Raw genomic sequence first — 12,097 nt, forward strand, 5'->3', positions numbered from 1 at the left:
AATCAATACTACAATCTGTGGAAAAAAATTAAAATACATAACAGCAATGTTTCACTGTAATATTTGTTGTAGATTAACCTACTGTTTTTGACTAGATTGAGCAATGAGAAAATTCATATTTTACTAGAAGTTGCAATTCAACAACGAGTGTCCCAGTGTGACAAAGAGAAGCTGACACTTTTTGTGCAACAGTTGATACACACTTGAAAAACCAAAACAACAATGTCCAACTAACAGGATCCTTATAAATGATCAAGTTAGTGATGATGCTCATTTTCACTCAAAATTCTTTAACCAGAAAGATTTTATGGCAGCCAATCATTTTCAGAAGCCTTGATAACATCCTTTTGAAGAAGTATATGAGGCTGAGTCAAAGAAAGAAACTTGGAATTAAAAAAACCTGACCCAACCAGTCAAAGCAGTATCCTGAGTCATCAATAACTGTCAGAGAACAACATTCCAGTAAGACACTGAAGGCAGCAAAACCTCACGCTACCACAGACTTCAAATCTTGCAGATAAGCTGGACAGAAATACTCTGTCACATTTTGTAGGGGGAGTAGGCTCAGGGAGGTCAGTCTGCCCTCAAGTTCTTCACAACCCAATAAAGACATGAAGCTGGCAAAATTCAGGCCCACTGAATGGTGATGATGGGAAAAGAGAGAGGTAAGTTACAAAGCAAGTACAGTCTGATACTGTGCAAGCGACACTCGACCCAGAGAGCCTGCTTCTGAGCAAGTGTGCTGCCAGGGAGGAGAAAGACCTGGAAAGTCATCAGTTTGAAGCTACTGCCACATACTTCTAACCTGTTTCAATCTGCTTTTCAAAAGCAGAGGAACAGAGATCCCAATTTCAACAGTAAAGCACCTGGGATGAAGTTTCATGCAAAGTAAGTTTTTACACTCTTAATTTCTGTAGCCTGACTTATTTTCCTAAGTAGTATGAATTTGGGTCATATCTACTTTCTGAATTGTCCTACTTCATAATTAGAGACTATGGAAAGAACCCTGTGGTATGAAGCTCAAAAAACCCCCAAATACTTTCATATTATGTGTACTGTTATTACTATTTTGTTTTAATCTTCACAGCGTAAAATGGTTTGGGGGTCAGAAGATAAACACAGGCTTATCCTGCAGTAGAATCCTCTGTCACCCTGGAGCAGAGAGAGGTTCCCAGAAAGCCAGGCAGGGTGTTGTCACTAGCTGTATTATCCATTTATACAGGTCAGCTTTTCACCACACCCATGGGTAATCCCCAGCGCAGCCACACAGCTGATGACATATCTGAAAGTTTATTTTTAAACAGTTCTTCGTGTAACCTGATGAGTTGGAAGGGAAGTGAAAGCTTAACTGGCTTAACAACATAGTGCCATACCTTCGCTCAGAAGGGTGAGAGCACTGTCTAACCACCATGCTATGGATCACTCCTCACCTCGGCTGCAGATAAACTCCCAGGAAACTGCCCTTTTCCAGCACGCTGATAAGGATGCAAACAAACGAATCTCAGCGGCTGCTACGCCAAAGCAAGCAGTTCCCAAAGCTCCTACGGCTGCTCGTTGCCTGCTTGCAGATAACGACCCCACAATTCTGTCCTCCATTTAATGTCAGGCTTCCAGTTGGAGCCAGGATAATTTTTGTAGAGCCAGGTTAGGGAGTGATGAGATTAAATCAGAAAACCTGTAGGAGTAGGAATTGTAATTTATGTTAGCATCAGCAATTGTATCTTGTCCAACAGTCCAGAAATCTGCTCAATGGAAAGAGGAGTATGTAGATAAATAACTTGTAGGACGATCCTACATGATTAAGATCATGTAGCAACAGGAACTTGTAAAACTCTTGCCTGCCTTGAGTGACTGACTTCTACTCATACCAATACTAACTTCTCCAGAGCTTCACACCTCACGTAGCACATCCTCTGTGCAAGAAACACAAATGCCATCTTTAGTCCCCCATGGATTCAAACAACATTCAGCTCCACCCAGCAGAGAAGCGAGCTGGAGAGTGTTCCTGGAACGGGACTTGGACAAAGTAAAGCAACATGTTAACTTCTGCATAAAGTGTTGGAGGACAGTGGTTATCCAGATCCACAAGAGCAGGCAAGATGATCAGGTGTCAGCAATGAAAGAGCTTTTCATCTTCAGGGACAGTGTTCTCAGGGAAAAACAAACAAAAAAAGAAGTAGGAATCTCTGGTCTCCCTACTACATTAATCTTCATTTTGCCCTCCCATCTACTTCTTCAACCCAATAAAGTGGGGCCCAAAACCATGCTTTTGGGTGGAAAAATACTTACATGCTTTTTATCCCCTCACTCATCTTGCTTACCTGATCAAATATGGAAAACTCCTCTTAAATTGTCCTATTTCTCAGATGACTTTTTACTTACAGAGTAACTTGCTCCAAAACCATTAATTAAAGCATGCTTCCTTACCTACCTGAGCCATCTGTCCTTTACATCCCTCTTCAACACAATAATCCCAGCCTTCTTACGCTCAAAGGGAGCAAAAACGTGGCCAACAGTAGCTGTGTACCAGCCCAAACAGGGCAACAGAGATCCAGCTTGAGGTGCTTCCTTTCCTTCACGGGGAGCACTGGTACAGATTTCTCCCTCTTTAGCCAGTAGCACATACTCAGGAAACTTAGAGGAACAATTATATCCAATACACCTAAACCTCAAGCAAAATGTACCCAAAACTGGTCAATGGGCCAAAAATGAAGCAAGAACAGAAGAAATACAAATATGTTAAGGGCGAATGTCATGAGGATGGAGCCAGGCTCTTCTCAGTGATGCCCAATGGTAGGACAGGGGGCAATGGGTGTGAGCTGGAACACAGGAGGTTCCACTTAAACTTGAGAAGAAACTTCTTAATAGTGAGGGTGACAGAGCCCTGGGACAGGCTGCCCAGGGAGGATGTGGAGTCTCCTTCTCTGGAGACATTCAAAACCCGCCTGGACACCTTCCTGTGTAATTTCATTTAGGTTCCTGCTCTGGCAGGGGGATTGGACTGGATGATCTTTCGAGGTCCCTTCCAATCCCTAATATTCTGTGATTCTGTGAAATGATCAGAGTCATTTTCTTAGAGAATGCGATTAAAAGAGGCCAAGAAGTTACTCTGTCTGTTTCAATCCCCTGGAGTCTGGTAAGCGCAATGTCAATGAGAGTGAGAGCAGAGCAGGGAAGGAGAAGCATCACACCCAAGTCTCATCATTACAGGCACAAATTCAGCCGGGGCATCTCCTGCAGCGCTCTGCAGAAAGCTGAATGCAGGCTTTGTGAAAATGCAGTTGTCCTTAACAGGAGGACTTTGATTTGCTGCAGGCATTTGTTTGAAGGGGACCAGTTAAACACAGCTTTGTGTTTAGAGATAGTTGGTACAGTTAGTATAGTAGATTCTAGTTAATAAGTAGAGATAGTGCTGCCTTTCTTCAACTAGGAAACAATTTCTTATGTTGTTATTTTTATAGCCTTCATAAAACTGTGACATCAAAACTTAACTCCAGTTCTTTTGTTTCCTTTCCTTTAAGGGCAGATTACACAAAGATTTGCAAGACTGTCATATTAACCTCATTACCCACTCACTTTTATGATGAGTAACTTTCTTCCCTGAAGACTGTTTTATATAATGAGCATAAATAACAACCGGTAGCTCATACTCGTGGCACCTGCTTTTACTCTGTTTTTTAACTGAGTTAGAATTTGATTTGTTTGAAAGTACAGGAACAATTTAATTGAAATATGTGAGCTACCCGCACAATATTAAGAACTACAGATAGTATGTTTTGACCAGAATACTTCCAGGAAGGCAAAATATTCTATCAATCAGTGATGGAACAATTAAAGAAAACTTAGTAGTGGAGACTCATGTTCCTCTAAACAAATAAATCAATCACTTTTTTAATTGAAGAAACTAATACCTGCACTACTCTGTACTTTACACTCCATCTAATCTATCAACTCCAGAAACATTAGCTACAACTTTTTATCTCATTCTGAAGTGAAAATGGATAGTAATTATTTTACAGTAACCCTATCTTTTAAAGTGAATTTGAATATTACTTCAAGTTTCTTAATTCCCACAAAGCGATTCACAAATCTGTTGCCCTCCATGACTTGCAAATTACATGTCATTTCTCTGAAAAAAGCACAGGACCAAGAACTTTAAAAAGTGACAATATATTTTATGTCACCAGGGGCCATCAAGAAATATGATCTTATCCATTATTAAAAGCTCACAGTTTCATCCAGTTACTTCAATGTTTATTTTGGTGAACAACAGCAAAATTATGCTTGAGAATGTATTGTTTGAAAATGATCAGCACAGACTAGCAGACGAAATGCAAAATATCTGGAAGACACCTCAGGAATGACTCAGATATTCCTGCAACAAAAAGGTTCCTGGAAATGGAGGGAGGCAATGTCCAGGCAAGTGGAGCCCAACCCTCTCAACAGCTGCTGCCTATTACAATATTCAAACCAGATCAGCAGAAACAGCCCATGACCCAGAAAGAGATAGAAGACATGAGGCCACGGGGTGGGATCCATGAGGCCAGCTGTTTGAAGAACTGGAGAGTAAGGAAGTTTTATAGGTTAGATCAGCATTCGTGTAATAAGTGCCATTCCATGTCTCCAGTTTGATGGGTGTTTTTATTACAGTTTAAAACATTCAACATCTGTCAAGCTCTGCACAAAGTAACATCAGGATTTGATTAAGGTAGAACAAATATTTCGAGTCTTAAATAATCACTATAAATTCTAATTAGTAGCCTAAAGAAAGAAGAAACTGAACCCAAATACTCAACCCTATCTTAGAAATGACTAATGAGATAAACCCTGAATCTCAACCTCGGAACAAGTTAGAAATGCTTTCGTGAGTCCTTTCTTCCTCCTGAAAATTCCCCTTTGCCATCAACCTGCTTAACTGGGAATTAGGATCCGTAGCTTCCCATGACATTAACAAGCAGTTAAGCAACACTCAAGGTCTGGTAAGAACCTTCTTTCCAAAGCTTTCTAGTGCACCCCATAAGAGGTGCTTCTCTGTCCCAGACACACAAAACATTTACTAAGGTGACTACACATCTGCTAACAAAAGTCAAGGGTAGAAAACTGCCTTGAACTCTTATCTCTCAGCAGCAGCAAACCTCCTTTGGCAAAAGACCTACATTTCCCAGCTTCTTGAGACAAGTACTTTGACCTGTAACCATATCCAGGCACTGAAACTGAGAGTCAACCAGTGAACCATGAAGTAACTGAGGTCCCATCCATGCTATAAATTACATCATGTTGCTATAAAGGACAGTGGTCCCCACATGCCCACAGCTCTGTGCTCTTAAGACATCATCGCAGGAATCGAGATCTCTCCAACAAGAAGTCACTAAACCACTAGAGAAGAGTAAACAAGTTCACAGCCTTCCAGCAGTCCTGAGGCTCCACAGAGCCTTAGGGCCAGCTTCTGGGCACAGCCATGAACTATGCAGCAGGTTCTGAAGCAAGGATATGTATTCCATATGTTTTAAGTCATCATTTCAGCATTTTGTTACCAAAAAGCCTCTTTGGCATCCTGCAAGAATACTTTCGGGGAGGCACTTCCATAAAGAAATGTCTTGAAACCCACGTGGAACAGCACAAGAAAATCCTGACAAAACAAACAATAGAATTAGTCTGGAACAAAATCAATGTCTTAAGATTTTAAACCTTGCAGTGTACTGAAAAGAAAAGGAAGCAGCGACTTTATTGTCTACAAAGAGCTGACAAAACACACAAGGCTCAAGCCCAACTGTGTGTGTGTGTGAGTGTGTGTGTGTGCAAGGCTGATATAAACTGAACCTGCCACAGTCTGACTGATAGTCCCATCTCCTTCCTCTCCATAGCATGGCTGTTTCCACAACGAGTTGGCAAAGCAGTACAGAAGTTGCACCAGACAAAAACTAACCCAACCTGGTTTTCAGACGGACTAGCTACCTAAACAAGCTTGCTGATGCAAAAGACAGACCAGAAAAACCCAGAGCTGAGCATGGGAAATACTGAACTGCAGCACCTCCAGCCTGTAAACACTGTGGAAAAACAACACAAGTGTTGTAAGGTTCCTCAACCACAATTCAGCACCTGTTGAAGGCTCCTCACTTTTTATGTGATGGCTATTATGGAATATTTGGAAGAACTGTAGATACTTGCAATGGTTTATCTGGACTGATCAGAGATTAGTGGGAAAAGAAGAAAACTCAAGTGCAGCACCTAGGTTAACATCAGCAGCAAGCTTGTTTTCACAGTTCAATTGACTAAAGTGACACTGTGGAGTAATTCTGGTGATAGAGACATTTACATGAGTCTAGAATATAGCTTCTGCTTCCTCAAGTTCACTATGTGGCTGGTGCCCAGTCTCAGTCTATGCTCATCAACGAGGGAACTCAGCTTTCTGAGGCTGACAGTGTTGAAGTGTTGCTTGAACACGAAAACCAAGAGTCATGTCTTCTCTTAAATTAAATTTCTACATGTGGAGGTCTGTAATCTAGAATATTAACAGAAAGCATTCATTTTGTATTGATTTAACATTATATACCATAAGGAGAGAATTAATATTAATGGTAGCCATGGTAGAACAATGAATTAGATGTCAGTAGCCTGTCAAAGCTATCTGGGCTAGAGACTTGCATGGAGTCAGGGGCAAGACAGACAAACAGGTATTATAGCACTACAGCCCATTTTATAGAATAAGCAATACCAAGGAGGAATGATATTTGATATACAAGACACTTTTTCCTCCTCTTCAGAGAATGTAAGGCACAAGGCATAGCCTACAAGGATGAATTTTAGTAACACAGGATCAACAACTCAGGGTCTTAAGTTAGTGCTGATGTTTAGCTAAGGAGAGGGAAGAACTTCAAGGACACCTTTAAGTTAGTGTCACCTAAGAAATTCCAGCTAAAGCCATTTTCACACCGTGTTTCAAGTGAAAGAAAGCACATTTGGAAGTTAACTTTTGACCAGTAAGTCAGGCGTCGCTCACACTTGCACAGAGCTGCTGCTTCCAGCAGTTCTGGAAAGCAAGAAAAATGGAGTTCCCTTGAAGGCACCATGCCAGAGCTTACAGCATGAGCCTCTGCAATTCACTTTTAAAAGCTGTTCAAGAGCTCTACATTCTTCAGAAGAAATCTCAAACCACATCACCATGTCATTTTTGCCTCTGTATGCTTACACTTCAACCCTCACTACAGACACTTAAGGAAGATTGAAACACAAGCATTTTGACTTGGCTTGAAGAAGTAAATTCTTTAAGCAAAGTATGAAGAAGGCTTCCAAAAATATATACTTGAAAAATATAGGTTTGTCAGAACAAGTCCATAAATCAGGTTTTCCTCTAGCCAAGTATCTCATTAATTGTTACCAACACTATATTCTTCCTTTAGTTAGAAGTTCAGAATATCAGAGGTGTATTTGGTAGAAAAAGGAAATATCTGTATGGTCATTTTTACAGCCAGAAAGGATGACTTAATATCCACACTCACCAAACTCAAAAACTCCACCCAAACTGTTTCACTGCTCTATAAAAGCAGGAAAGTTAACTTGTGACAGAGAAACAAATGGTATTTGCAAAGAAAAACCCCAAGCTCCCACTAGACTCAGGGCAGGCTGCACTCAACACTTAAGGAATATGGTACAGGTAGTCGTATAGCATCATGGTGAAAACCCACACGAACACCCTTAACTGCTTCCAAGGTGTTAGCACAGACAGAATGAACGCAGAAGGCTTGTTTGAATAATGCTCCTATGAAATCCTTGATGTAGAAAAAGTTTAAGGTTTCAAATAAAGCGTTTTTGAGGCAGGCACTGCCTTCTTCTGTGTGGTCTGAGCCAAGGTGGATGAAGATTCAACAAAACCAGAGTCAGAAGACCAAAATACACTACCCTCCACGTTTTATTAATTGGGTTCTGGCAATGAAGGATGCAGGGAACGAGTGCTCCAGCAAGCACAAGCACATTTATATCAAAGGCCACAGCACAAACGGTGCAAACACCCAGGACCACACGCAGGTCACTAGCAAGAGACATCAAGAAGCAGGTGCCACCACGTTCTCCGTCTCCTCTTCACAAATACAGGCAAGTGTTCTCTCTGCCCACAGGCAGACTGCATCAACACACCAGCCAAACAGAACCTCATAAAATAGGAGCATGTTGGATTTTGCGTTTCAAAAAATTCCTTTTATTCCTCTAAGGAATCTTCCAGCTGTAGCAAATAAATTTCATTAGTGCAATCTGACTTGGCAAAGTACATTACTTCATTTTATGACTTTGCCATCTGTTTTACCACCCAATTACCAATGTGCAAGTACTCTTTTGTAGTGTGATTGTAAGACCGTTGCTTTTGTAGCCATATTTTGTTCCAGTAACTTCTCCTCTGGTTTAAGTTCTATGCTGTGCAAATTGCTCCTCCTAAAATCCATTTTCCTGTTTTATTCCGGGGAAGAGGATTTCATATGCTTGACTCACTGAATGAGACTGGTTTGCAAAGACACAAAGACTTGTAATTAACCTTTTGAGTAGGTGATTCAAGGACACAGGTGGTTCCAGACCTGATGTTGCATGGTAATACAGCATTTGTGACCTTGAAACGCTGTTTGGTCTGATCCTCTATGATTTGAAAAATTGGTAAAGTCAATCTAGTAGGTACCTAAATGACCCAATCAGGCAATTAATTGTCTTTTAGTTCAATATATGCTTGCCTATTGTATGATACACAGTCAAGTTTCATGGCTATTTCACATATTGTGGGCATAAAACATGCTGAGGCTAGAAACAGATGGCATTTAGTTCATGAACTTAGCATGAAGCTATGAATATTCAGGTCAATTTATCGATTTCCACATTAAGTGCCAGCACAAGGTGGTTTTGAACTTGCCCTGGTGAAAACACTGATCAGACTTTTCTTACAGTACCACAGAAGACATTTCCAAGTTAAATGTTCTCAAATTGTAAAGTACTAACTTTTAAAAATTGCTTTTTGTTCCTATTTGAATCTTAAAGCTCTTATCATGCACGTGGTAATCCCGAACACTACAGAACTGTTAAATGACTTAAAAGAATTTAAGTGCTGTTCTAAGAGAATAAGCTATCTAAAAAATGTTCTTACACAGCAATGTATGTGAAAATCAGGAATCAATTTCTGAACAGAAGCAAGCGTAATGTTCATTTTAGACTATCTGGGTAACCAAGTGAAGCAGCTATCAAAAATTTCTGATAAAAAAACCCCATAAAAATTAGTTTTATAATCACACTCCAAAGGCAAGGAGTCTTGGAAAAGGCACCGTTTAAGGATGGTACACTACTGCACATCACTAGATGGGTGTCAAGCATGTCAGCACATCTCTCTTCCTATGGACAGACACTCAAAGCAAAAGCTGGCAAAAGCTAAAGGCATTGCACAGACCAAATCCAGTTTATTTTAAAGGTCAGTCTCCCCAGGGAAGAACTACTATGTAAGTCTGTCACTGGTGAAATCCGACAGCTTTATCAGCATTTAATTGATTTCATTCTATACATGTTGCAACGCTAAACACCACCATGTATGAGCTGCATTTCTTCTGTACACGTGAACTTTTGAATTCCAGTGAGAAGTATGTGACCTCACACCTTTCCAATGTCGCATGGTGTAATATAGGATTTCCTCTGGCCTGCAAAATCTTCACCACTGCTGACTTATGAAAACATTTTCTTTCCAGCTGGTCACTTACACGCTTTCAATTCAGCTGCGGTACTTCTAACAGCATCAGTTCTCCACAGAGTCAGAAGCTAATTTTACAGCTGTTAGCAAGGGGTTTATTTCTTTTACCTTCAATACACACACAGTCTGAGTCCTGCATAAAGTCTGGAAAAGTTAGTGCTGTTCAAACCCACTCTGGTTGTTCACAGAGAATGGTCAGCATGAAAGATCTTAAGTCTGTTGAGAAACAGAAATTATGGTCCTGAAAATCTCTCTTTCAAACTACTGACAATCCAGGAATAACTATGCCATCCTGACTGGGTTGGCTATGACCATTTCAGTATTTTATTTTCTTGTATTTCACTAGCCAGATCCCACTATCTGGCTACAAGATTGTTTCTGTTGCAGTTTCTCTTCCCGGAATTATTTTTGCCCCGTATCTGTTATATATAAAGTCTTATCTCTTAAAACTGTAGTAAAACCTATTAGAAAGATTCCAATATAAAACTTTGCTCCTCAAGAAATGGATGGTTTTCTTCAAATTTTCCAAACTACACTTAGGATCACTAGAAATAATTTGCCTTTGCAATGCTCTTCAAAATACTCCAGCTTGAAGAAACTCACTTAAACTATACATGTTACATACAGGATCTCAGTTCTAACTGATACATCTTGCAGAGAAGAACACTTTTGTTAGGTTATTTCATTCCTCTATCCTTTTTGACTGCAAGAGCTATAAAGCCCAATCTCTGCAAGACAGAAAATACAGAGAGAGGTTAACCTACATTTAATTCTAAGGAAAACAGATTCTTGTCTACTAGAAAAGTTCAACATGTGCCCAACCAAGTAACCTAAAAAGATCAATTTTCCCAATAACATCCAATGGAAAACTTTAAAGACAGGACAGTAAAGAAGTTTCTCAAAATAAAAATCAGGACCTTCTACTAAAGGTTTTGAATTATTCCAAAACCAAACATTTCATATCTCACTCCTTAGTTCTTGGGCAAAGAGGAGTTGAGAAATTCTAGCATTTTGGTGAGCAGCTGCACTATAAAAATCTTGCTTTTAAGTGTAATTGTAACTGTAAGCCCATCAGTAAAACTAATAATCACATGCCCAAAGTTAGTGACTGACAGGGAGGCAGTTGCACGGGAGTATGTACACAGGGTTTCCTAAAGAATTTTTGTGGATCAGCTACTGGCCTCTGGAAGAACAGCACCAAACTATAAATTAGAACTCTGAACACAGGAAATACCAGTTGGCAGTGCCTGCCATGGGATTCCTGAGCAAAGCACAGGGACATTAAAGCTGTGCAATATATATTGCTTAAAACTGAGTATTTTCCCCCTCACAGCAGGAGCAGAAGGGTAAAAAGTTGAGATCATGACTTAAAATCCAAGTTATTATCAAAACAAGATGTAAGAAAGAGGACTGAGACACAGCTTGGATTAAGATTTATAATTTAACTCCTCTAAATCCAAAAGGCAGCGACAGCTCCTGCTTAACTGTTGTCAACCAACCACACCCAAGAAACAAACAACACTGCACCCGGAAAAACCACCTGGGTAACGTCACCCTTCTTAATATTTCTGAAACAAAAGCACCTGTGGGTTTTTTTAATTAATTGTTCTAAGAACAGTCCTTTATATTACACTACAGACTACACCAAAGTGAGTACTGACGCAAACCAAATGAATAATTCAGAGCAACAGCTTTCTGATTGTTCTTCATCACAGCCTTTTAAATTTTCATTATTGTTCTTATCACAGTCTTCATTAAAGAAGGAAAAAAAAAATCAAGTTCTAGCTTTTTATGCATCTGAAGTTAGAGCGGGCATCTTCCTAGCGGGGTACTCCAACCTCTTGCAGACCACACTGAATTTCATGGTGAAAGTTACACGTAGCCAGGGTTTCTTCCTTGCAACACTAACCATTTAATAACATTTTAGAGCCTGAACTTGCCTCATGGAAAGTAGTTTCTGATATTTAGCCTAATGCATCTGCTCTTTAAATTCTGAATGACAATACTGGACTGTATAGACAAGGAGTGCAGAGTGGGTTTTTTCTTTTCCTAGGTTAAGTTTTCCTGTTTTATTACAAACCAGTGCAATATGAATGAACTGGAATCTCAAAGCCATCACACCTGACCATCAGCAGGCAAAAAATATAACACAACGTGGAGCACGCAGGAAAGATGCTTTGACAAATTGTACTCGTACAGACCAGTGCTGCGCCATGGACTTCACAGTGTGAACTACACCAATGTAAAACAAATTCCATACTCACTTCCAAATCAAAAATGTAAACCTATAACAAGTCAGAGCATTCAAGTTGCAATGAGGTGTACTGAGCTATCAGTCCTGACCATACTGGACCAGTCACTGAAGCATTGCAATGAGCTCTCAAT

This window comes from Antrostomus carolinensis, unplaced genomic scaffold (genome assembly GCF_000700745.2).
Source record: "Antrostomus carolinensis isolate BGI_N321 unplaced genomic scaffold, ASM70074v2 scaffold44119, whole genome shotgun sequence".
Classification (NCBI taxonomy): domain Eukaryota; kingdom Metazoa; phylum Chordata; class Aves; order Caprimulgiformes; family Caprimulgidae; genus Antrostomus; species Antrostomus carolinensis.